Raw genomic sequence first — 10,084 nt, forward strand, 5'->3', positions numbered from 1 at the left:
TATCCATTGATCTATATTTCTATTTTTGTACCATACTGTTTTGATTACTGTAGCTTTGCAATATAGTCTGAAGTCAGGGAGCCTGATTTCTCCAGCTCCTTTTTTTCTTTTTTTAACATCTTTATTGGAGTATAATTGTTTTACAATGGTGTGTTAGCTTCTGCTTTATAACAAAGTGAATCAGCTATACATATACCTATATCTCCATATCTCTTCCCTCTTGTGTCTCCCTCCCTCCAACCCTCCCTATCCCACCTCTCTAGGTGGTCACAAAGCACCAAACTGATCTCCCTGTGCTATGAGGCTACTTCCCACTAGCTATTGATTTTACATTTGGTAGTGTATATATGTCCATGCCAATCTCTCACTTTGTCCCAGCTTACCCTTCCCCCTCCTCATGTCCTCAAGTCCATTCTCTAGTAGGTCTGCATCTTTATTCCCATCCTGCCCCTAGGTTCTTCATAACCTTTTTTTTTTTTTTTTTTTAGATTCCATATATATGTGTTAGCATATGGTATTTGTTTTTCTCTTTCTGACTTACTTCACTCTGTATGACAGACTCTAGGTCCATCCACCTCACTACAAATAACTCAATTTCGTTCCTTTTTATGGCTGAGTAATATTCCATTGTATATATGTGCCACATCTTCTTTATCCATTCACCTGTTGATGGACACTTAGGTTGCTTCCTTGTCCTGACTATTGTAAATAGATACAGCTTTGACTATTTGGCATCTTTTATGTTTCCATACAAATTGTAAAATATTTTGTTTTAATTCTGTGAAAAATGCCATTGGTAATTTGATAGGGATTATAATGAATCTGTAGATTACTTTGGATAGTATTGTCATTTTGACAGTATTGATTCTTCCATTCTAAGAACATGTCATATCTCTCCATCTGTTTGTGTTCTTTTATTTCTTTCATCAATATCTTATAGTTTTCAGAGTACAGGTCTTTTTCTTCCTTAGGTATGTTTATTCTTAGGTATTTTATATTTTTTGTGTGATGGTAAATGGGATTGTTTCCTTAAATTCTCTTTTTGATCTTTCTTCGTAGTGTGTAGGAATGCAAGAGATTTCTGTGTATCAATTTTGTATCCTGCAACTTTAGCAAATTCATTGATGAGGTCTAGTAGTTTTTGGTAGCATCTTTAGGATATTCTATGTATAGTATCATATCTGCAAACAGTAACAGTTTAATTTTTTTTTTTAATTTGGATTCATTTTATTTCTTTTTCATCTCAGATTGCTGTGGCTAGGACTTCCAAAACTATGTTGAATAAAAGTGGACACAGTGGACAGCCTTATTTGTTCCTGATCTTAGAGGAAATACTTTCAGCTTTTCACCACTGAGAATGATGTTTGCTGTGGGTTTGTCGTATATGGCCTTTATTATGTTGAGGTATGTTCCCTCTATGCCCACTTTCTGGAGTGTTTTTATCATAAATCGGTGTTGAATATTGTCAAAAGCTTTTTCGGCATCTATAGAGATGACCATATCCTTTTTTTTTTTTTTTAACATCTTTATTGGAGTATAATTGCTTTACAGTGGTGTGTTAGTTTCTGCTTTATAACCATCTCACACTGGTCAGAATGGCGATCATCAAAATATCTACCAACAATAATTGCTGGAGAGAATGTGGAGAAAAGGGAACACTCTTGCCCTGTTGGTGGGAATGTAAATTGATACAGCCACTATGGAAAACAGTATGGAGGTTCCTTTAAAAACTAAAAATAAAATTACCATATGACTCAGCAATCCCACTGCTGGACGTATACCCTGAGAAATCCATAATTCAAAAAGAGTCATGTACCAAAATGTTCACTGCAGCTCTATTTACAATAGCCAGGACATGGAAGCAACCTAAGTGTCCATCGACAGATGAATGGATAAAGAAGATGTGGCACATATATACAATGGAATATTACTCAGCCATAAAAAGAAATGAAATTGAGTTATTTGTAGTGAGGTGGATGGACCTAGAGTCTGTCATACAGAGTGAAGTAAGTCAGAAAAAGAAAAACAAATACCATATGCTAACACATATATATGGAATCTAAAAAGAAAAAGAAAAGACCATATCCTTTTTACTTTTCAGTTTCTTAATGTGGTGTATCACATTGTTTAATTTACATACGTTGAAGAATCCTTGCATCCCTGGGATAAATCCAACTGCATAATGTTGTATGGTCCTTTTAATGTGTTGTTGGATTTGATTTGCTAGTATTTTGTTGAGGATTTTTATATCTATCTTCATCAGTGATATTGACCTGTAATTTTTGTTTTTGTGTGATATATTTGTCTGCTATTGGTATCAGTGTACTGGTGGACTTGTGGAGTGAGCTTGGGAGTGTTCCTCCCTCTATAATTTTTTGGAATACTTTGAGAAGGAGTGGTGTTAACTCTTCTCTAAATGTTTAATAGAATTCACCTGTGAAGCCATCTTGTTCTGGACTTTTGTTGGAAATTTTTTAATCACAGTTTCATTTTCAGTACTTTTGATTACTCTGTTCCAATTTTCTATACTTCCTGTTTTAGTCTAGGAAAGTTGTACCTTTCTAAGAATTTCCCCATTTCTTCTATGTTATCCATTTTATTGGTGTATATTTGGCTGTAGCAGTCTTTTATGATCCTTTGTATTTCTGTGGTGTCCATTGTAACTTCGCCTTTATCATTTCTAATTTGATTGATTTGAGTCCTCTCCCTTTATTTCTTGATGAGTCTGGCCAAATGTGTATCAATTTTGTTTACCTTCTCGCAGAAGAAGCTTTTCATTTCATTGATCATTGTTATTCTTTTCTTCATTTCTATTTCATTTGTTTCTGCTCTGTTCTTTATGATTTCTTTTCTTCTACTACCTATTGGTTTTGTTTGTTCTTTCTCTATTTGCTTTAGTTGTAATGTCAGGTTGTTTATTAGGGCATTTTCATATTCCCTGAGGTAAAATTGTATTGCTAGAAACTTCCTTCTTAGTACTGCTCTTGCTGTATCCCATAGGTTTTGGATCATCATGATTTCATGCTCATTTGTGTCTAGGTATTTTTTGATCTCATCTTTAATTTCTTCAGTGATCAATTGGTGTTTAGTTACATATTGTTTAGCCTCCATATGTTTGTGTGTTTAAAGTTCTTTCTTCTGCAATTGATTTCTAATCTCATAGTCCTGTGGTCAGAAAATATGCTTGATATGATTTCCATTTTCTGAAATATACCAAGCCTTGATTTGTGGTCCTAGATGTGATCTATCCTGGAGAATGTTCCAGGTGCCCTTGAGAAAAACGTGTATTCTGTTACTTTCACATGGAATGTCCTAGTTATCATTAAAGTCTTTCTGGTCTAATGTGTCATTTAAGGCTTGTGTTTCCTTATTAATTTTCTGTATGATCTGTCCATTGATGAAAGTGGGGTGTTAAAATCCCCCACTATTATTGTGTTACTGTCGATTTCCCCTTTTATGGCTGTTAGCATTTGCCTTACGTATTGAGGTGCTCCTATGTTGGATGCCTATCTATTTACAATTGTTATATCTTCTTGGATCGATCCCTTGAAGGACATTAGGTAGTGTCCTGCTTTGTCTCTTGTAATAGTCTTTATTTTAAAGTCTATTTTGTGTGATATGAGAATTGCTACTCTAGTTTTCTTCTGATTTCCATTTGCATGGAATATCTTTTTCCATCCCCTCACTTTCAGTGTGTATATGTCCCCAGGTCTGAAGTGGGTCCTTTGTAGATGGCATATATATGGGTCTTGTTTTTGTATCCATTCACCTAGTCTATGTCTTTTGGTTGGAGCATTTAATCCATTTACACTTAAGGTAGTTATTGATACGTATGTTCCTATTGCCATTTTCTTAATTGTTTGGGGTTTTTTTTTTGTAGGTCTTTTTTCTTCCCTTCCTCTTTTGTTCTCTTCTCTTGTGTTGTAAAGCTGGTTTAGTAGTGCTGATTTCTCTTAGTTTTTGCTTGTCTGTAAAGTTTTGATTTCGCTCTTGAAGCTGAAAGAGAGCCTTCCTCGGTAATCTTGTTTGTAGGTTTTTCCCTTTCATCACTTTAAATATATCATGCCTCTTCCTTCTGACCTGCAGAGTTTCTGCTGAAAAATCAGCTGATAGCCTTATGGGGTCCCCTTGTATGTTATTTGTTGTTTTTCCCTTGTTGCTTTTATATTTTTTCACTGTCTTTAATTTTTATCAGTTTTATTAATGTGTCTCAGCATGTTCCTCCTTGGGTTCATCTTGTGTGGGATTGTCTGTGCTTCCTGGACTGGAGTTTCCTTTCTCATGTTAGGGAAGTTTTCAGTTATAATACCTTCAAATGTTTTGCAGCACTTTCTCTTTCACTTCTCCTTCTGGGACCCCTATAATGTGAATGGTGGTGTGTTTTAATATTGTCCCAGTTGTCTCTCAGATGGTCCTCAATTCTTTTCATTCTTTTTTTTTTATTCTCTTCTGTGGCAGTGAGTTCCACCACTTTGTCTGCCAGCTCACTTATCTGTTCTTCTGCCTCAGTTATTCTGTTATTGATTCCTTTTACTGTATTTTTTTAAATTTCAGTTATTGTATTGTTCATCTCTGTTTGTTTGTTCTTTAAATCTTGTAGTTCCTTTTTAAACATTTTTTGTACCTTCTCAATCTGTGCCTCCTTTATTTTTTGGAGACTTTTGATCATCTTTATGTCAACTACAAATTGGCACTTGCCATGGGCACTTGCCATCTACCTATACAAGGATTAAATTTTGCGCTGATGCAGATGCTTACTTTCAACACCTCCTGAAAGGAATTCAGGGTGGAGATCATGAATGAGGCACCCTGTGCTCTGAGAAAAACTGGCAGAACATGTCTTCAGATAGATATTTTCAGGGGCTGATTTTACGCACCCAATTCTTGCATCTCCTCATATCTAGAAAAGCATTAAATGTCTTCATGGTGACGTCTGCTCCTCATGACTAGCAGAAACCCTCATGAGACCTTCTCCAAACAAATATGTGTTTGATTGCATGTACTCCATCTTCACCAAAATCATATATATGCTGACATTCCCCCCTACCTCTTTGGAGTAGTTTCTCAGAGTTATCTGAAATGCTGTTTCTCAGGCTATAGTCCACATTTTGCCCCAAATAAAACTTAAGTCACAACTCTCATGTTGTACATTTTTTAAGTCTGAATTTATTATCATTACTCTGAATAGTTTTTCAAGTAGACTGACTATCTTCTCTTCGTTTGGTTGTTCCTGTGGGTTTTTATCTTGATCCTTCTTTTGCAACATATTTTTTGTCATCTCATTTTGTCTTTTTACTGTGTTTGTGGTCTCCTTTCCACAGGCTACAGGACTGTAGTTCCTCTTGCTTCTGGCCTCTGTCCCCTTGTGGGTGAGTTTGGACCAGGTACTTGTGCAGAGTTCCTGGTGGGAGGGACTTGTGCCTGTCCTCTGTTTGGTGGAGCTGGGTCTTGTCCCTCTGATGGGCAAGGCCACATCAAGGGGTGTGTTTTTAGTTGTCTGTGAATTCTGTACACCTTTAGGCAGCCTATCTTCTGCTGGGTGGGGCTGTGTTGCTATCTTGGTGGCTGTTTGGTTTGAGTCTTTCCAACACTGGAGCCTGCAGATTGTTGGGTAGGGCTGGGTCTTGGTGCCAAAATGTTTATCTCTAGGAGAGCTCACCCTGATCAATACTGCCTCAGACTTACACTCCCAATGTCCTTGTCCTCACAGTGAACTATAGTTGACCTTTGCCTCCTCAGGACACCCTCCAAGATCCAAAGGTAGGAGTAGCCCCAGTTCCTATGGATGTACTGCTTTGTGCTGGATCCCAGTGCACGTGAAACCTTGTGTGTGTCCTTCAAGAGTGGAGTCTCTATTTCCCCCTGTCCTGTGGAGCTCCTGCACTCAACCCATGCTTGCCTTGAAGGCTAAATGCTCTCGGGGTCCTTCCATCAATGCCAGACTCTCAGACTGTATTGGAGGGCTATTTTTATGTGGGAACGTCTCTCTGTGTAGTCTCAGTGTGTTTAACATTTTTTGGTGCAAGTGTTGTTTTTAGTATAGATATCTGCCATCTCTTTCCTCAGTGTATGCAGGCCATTATCCCTTTTATAAGAGGTGTGACTTATGCTGTGACCAGAGCCTGCACTGGATATTGAGCAGGCCTCCCTTTTGCTCTGTGGTTTTCACTGTCAGAGGTGGGTTCTGCTCCCTAGTTGTTGTAGTAGAGGTTCCCAGATCTGTTTCTTCACTGTATTTCTGATCTGTTGTGTGAGGTACATGGGATTGGAGCACTCCCACTATTAGAGAAGCCACTGAGTATTCCTATTCTTGAGCTGTTCACCTGTGGATGTGCTCTGTTGTGTCACCTTTCATCTGTTGGGAGAGCTCTCAGATTACACTGCTCTCAACCCAACCTTAACTGTGGGTATGCCAACAATTGACCCTAGTGTCTCTGAGATGTTGTTTTCACCAGGCCACCAGCATAGATCCACTGCAGTCAGGTCCTAGGATTGCAGTAATCATGGATCTGGACCCACTGTGTGTGATATTGAGGTATCTCAGAATGTGGCCTGGCCCAACCCCCACATGTATGTTACCACAAAGTCTACAGCTGCTAAAGCTAGACCCACTGTGGGAGCACTTGTTGTCCATTTAGATGTTCTGTAGCTATTGAGTTTACAAAGCTGGTCATGGGGATGTAAATTTGAAGTTTGCACAGCTGCAAGGAGAGATTTCAGCTTTTCTTCCTTGGTTGCATAGCCCCTAGTGGTCAGCTGTGGCTTCAGCCCCACCTCTATGTGTGGGCCACCCACAGGTGTTTGCTCCTGAGGCTGCCTTGGAGCACACAAGTCTGCTCTGGAAAGGAATGGGTGCAGAGACAGCAGTGACTGGGGTCACAGGAGTCCCAGTAAGAACAGGGCTCACATGGTATCTGGTGGCTGTGGGCACAAGAGAGCCAGCACTGGTGAGGGCCCTTCCTAGTTCCCAGGTGCAGGTGCGAGACTCATGAATGTCTTTTTATTGGCACATTTAGTCTGTTTACACTTAAAGTAATTATTCATGGGTATGCAATTATTGCCATTTTGTTAATTGTTTTAGGATTGTTTCTGTAGTCGTTTTTTCTTCTTCTTTTGCTCTCTTCCTTTGTGATTTGATTATGATCTTTACTGTTATGTTTGAATTCTTTTCTCTTTTATGTGTGTGTATCTATTATAGATTTTTGGTTTGTGGTTACCATGAGGTTTGTATGTAGCTATCTGTATTATTTGAAGTCACTGTTTTCTAAAGTTCAAACACATTTTAACAAACTTAATTTTTAATCCCACTCTTACATATAATTTTTGACATCATATTTACATCTTCTTTTGTGTGTATTCCTTAACTACTTATTGTGAACATAGATGATTTTACTACTTGGCTTTTATCCTTCCTACTAGCTTTATAAGTGGTTGAACTTTGCTGTATACTTGCCATTACAAATGAGATTTTTCCTTTTGTAATTTTCTTATTTCTAGTTCTGGTCTTTTCTTTTCCACTTAGAGATGCCTTTTTAACATTTCATGTAAAGCCAGTTTAGTGGTTCTGAACTCTTTTAGCTTTTGTCTGTAAAACTCTTTATCTCTCTTTCAAATATGAATGATAGCCTTCCTGCGTATTCTTGATTGTAGGCTTTTTTCTTATTATTATTTAAAATATATTGTGCCATTACTTTCTGTCCTGCAGAGTTTCTGCTGAAATGTCAGTTCATAGTCTTATGGGAGTTCCCCTGGACATAACTACTTGCTTTTCCTTTTGGAACTTGTAATATACTCTCTTAATCTTAAATTTTTGCTATTTTAATTACAATGTGTCTAGGTGCTGACATCTTTAGGCTGATCTTGTTTTAGTCTCTCTGTGCTTTCCAGACCTGGATGTCTGCTTCCTTTCCCAGGTTAGTGAATTTTTCAACTTTATGTCTTTAAATAAGTTCTCTGTAGCTTTCACTCTCTCTTTTCATTCTTACATCCCCTGTAATGAAAATGTTGCACCTGACAACACTTGATGTTGTCCCAGTGGTCTCTTAAACTGTCTTCATTTTTTAAATACCTTTTTCCTGTTGTTCAGTTTGAGTGATTTTCACTACCTTGTGTACCAGTTCACTGATCCATTTATCTGTATCACCTAATCTATTATTGATTCCATATAGTGTATTTTTTATTTCAGTTATTGTAGTATTCAGCTCTGTTAGTTTCTTCTTATACTTTCTAACTCCTTTTAAACTTTGCACTGTGTTCATTCATTCTTCTCCTTAGTTCATTGAACATCTTTACAGTCAGTTCATTGAACATCTTTATGGTCATTATCTTTATCCATTACCTTGGATAGATTGTTATCTCCATTTCCCTTAGATTTTCTACTGGGGCTTTATCTTGTTCCTTTATCTCAAAAATATTCCTCTGTTGCCTCATTTTGCCTGAGTCTCTTTTACATCTCTATGTATTAGTTAGGTTGGTTATGTTTCCTGATCCTCGGAAAAGGAGGCATATGTAGAAGGTATCTTATGTGACCCAGCATCACACTCCTCTCTGTTCACCAGAGCTATATGCTCTAGGTATATCCCCTATGTGGCCTGCATGGGCCCTCCTGTTGTAGAGAGGCTAACTACCATGGGTGTGCTGGTGGGTATGGCTGTCCCCTACCTGGTTGGTTGCCAGACCCTGCCTAATTCAAAGGCTGCTGATCACTGGTGAGCAGGTCTAAGTCCTGGCACAGCTGACTCTAGGGTCTGAGAGATTCTAGGGCTGGTGTGTGAATTGAGTTCATGCATTCTTCTCCTGAATTTTGTGACCACCTTTATGATTATTCCTTTAAATCCTTAATCTGGTAAATTGTTTGTCTCTGTTTTGTTTAGTTATTTCCAGAGGTTTTGTTGTATTCTTTCATTTGGAAGGTATTCCTTTTTCTCCTCATTTTTGAATAATTCTCTGTGCTAATTTCTGTATATTAGGTATATCAGCTATGTCTCAAGGTCTTTGAAGAGTAGTCTCATGTGGAAGGTGTCCTGTGGGGCCCAGTGGTGCAATCCTGCCAGTCACCAGAAACAAGTGTTCCAGGGATATCCCCTCTGTGAGCGGTATGTGCTCTTCTATTGTGGTTGGACTCAATTGATTTGGCACTCTGGTGGGTGTGTTTAGTCCCCAGGGAAGCTGGCTGTGAGGCTTGGGTACAACTGCTGTGGACACCCTGGTGGGTGAGGCTGGTCCCCCACACCTGGAGCTTCTTTGAAGGATGCCAGTGCCAGGACCATTAACTTATTTTTAAAATACACTTAATACTATTAAGTGCATTTTAAAGTGCACTTAATATTTTTAAAATGCACTTTAAAAATGCACAGATTGAAACAAATGCAAATAATTGTGTAAAAGAGGGATTAGAAAGACTAACTTAAAATCTAACAGTCTATGGGAAGAGGAGCCATGCAAGGTGTTGAGCATGAGAGCTGAAGGTGAAAATTAAACAAAGAAAACCAGATAAAATAGATTATGCAAGGAGAAATGATATACTAGCATGTTATTATTGAGGGACATGGTTAACTCAATTCTATATTTCTGGTAAAATTAGAATAAAAACAAGAATAAAACAGTTCCCTTTCAATCCCCTTTCTAAACTTACTTAGAGTATATTTGTAAATTCCCTTCCTCAATATCTTGCATATTTTTTTTCTTTTCTACTATGTAAATTCCTGTGTTACTTGAAAATAAACTGTTATAGTTAAGCTTAGATAAAAATCTATTGTTTCCAAAGTTTGTAAGTCTCTGCTTCCTACATATAATAATAACTGGATAGAAAAACTGAGTATTAAATGAAAGAATACACGTACAACAATATTTATATATGTAATATGGAGGGAGAACCCATCTTGGTGTGAAGTAAAAGTGTGCAGAGCTTAGTGCTACAAGAAGCTGATTTTGAGTTTCAACATCATCCTCTCTGAGTTTTAACCTGCTCTAATCCATTCTCCTAAAACAAGAGTCTTCAACCCCTTAGCAGCAAAATCATTTGTTTTAAAATATTAACCCTGGAGATGGAGACAAGTTCGTGGAATAGAAGGACGTAAGCTCA

Source organism: Aethalodelphis obliquidens, unplaced genomic scaffold, assembly GCF_003676395.1.
Source record: "Aethalodelphis obliquidens isolate GAN/ISIS:26980383/991018 unplaced genomic scaffold, ASM367639v1 scaffold16, whole genome shotgun sequence".
In the NCBI taxonomy this organism is placed as follows: Eukaryota; Metazoa; Chordata; class Mammalia; order Artiodactyla; family Delphinidae; genus Aethalodelphis; species Aethalodelphis obliquidens.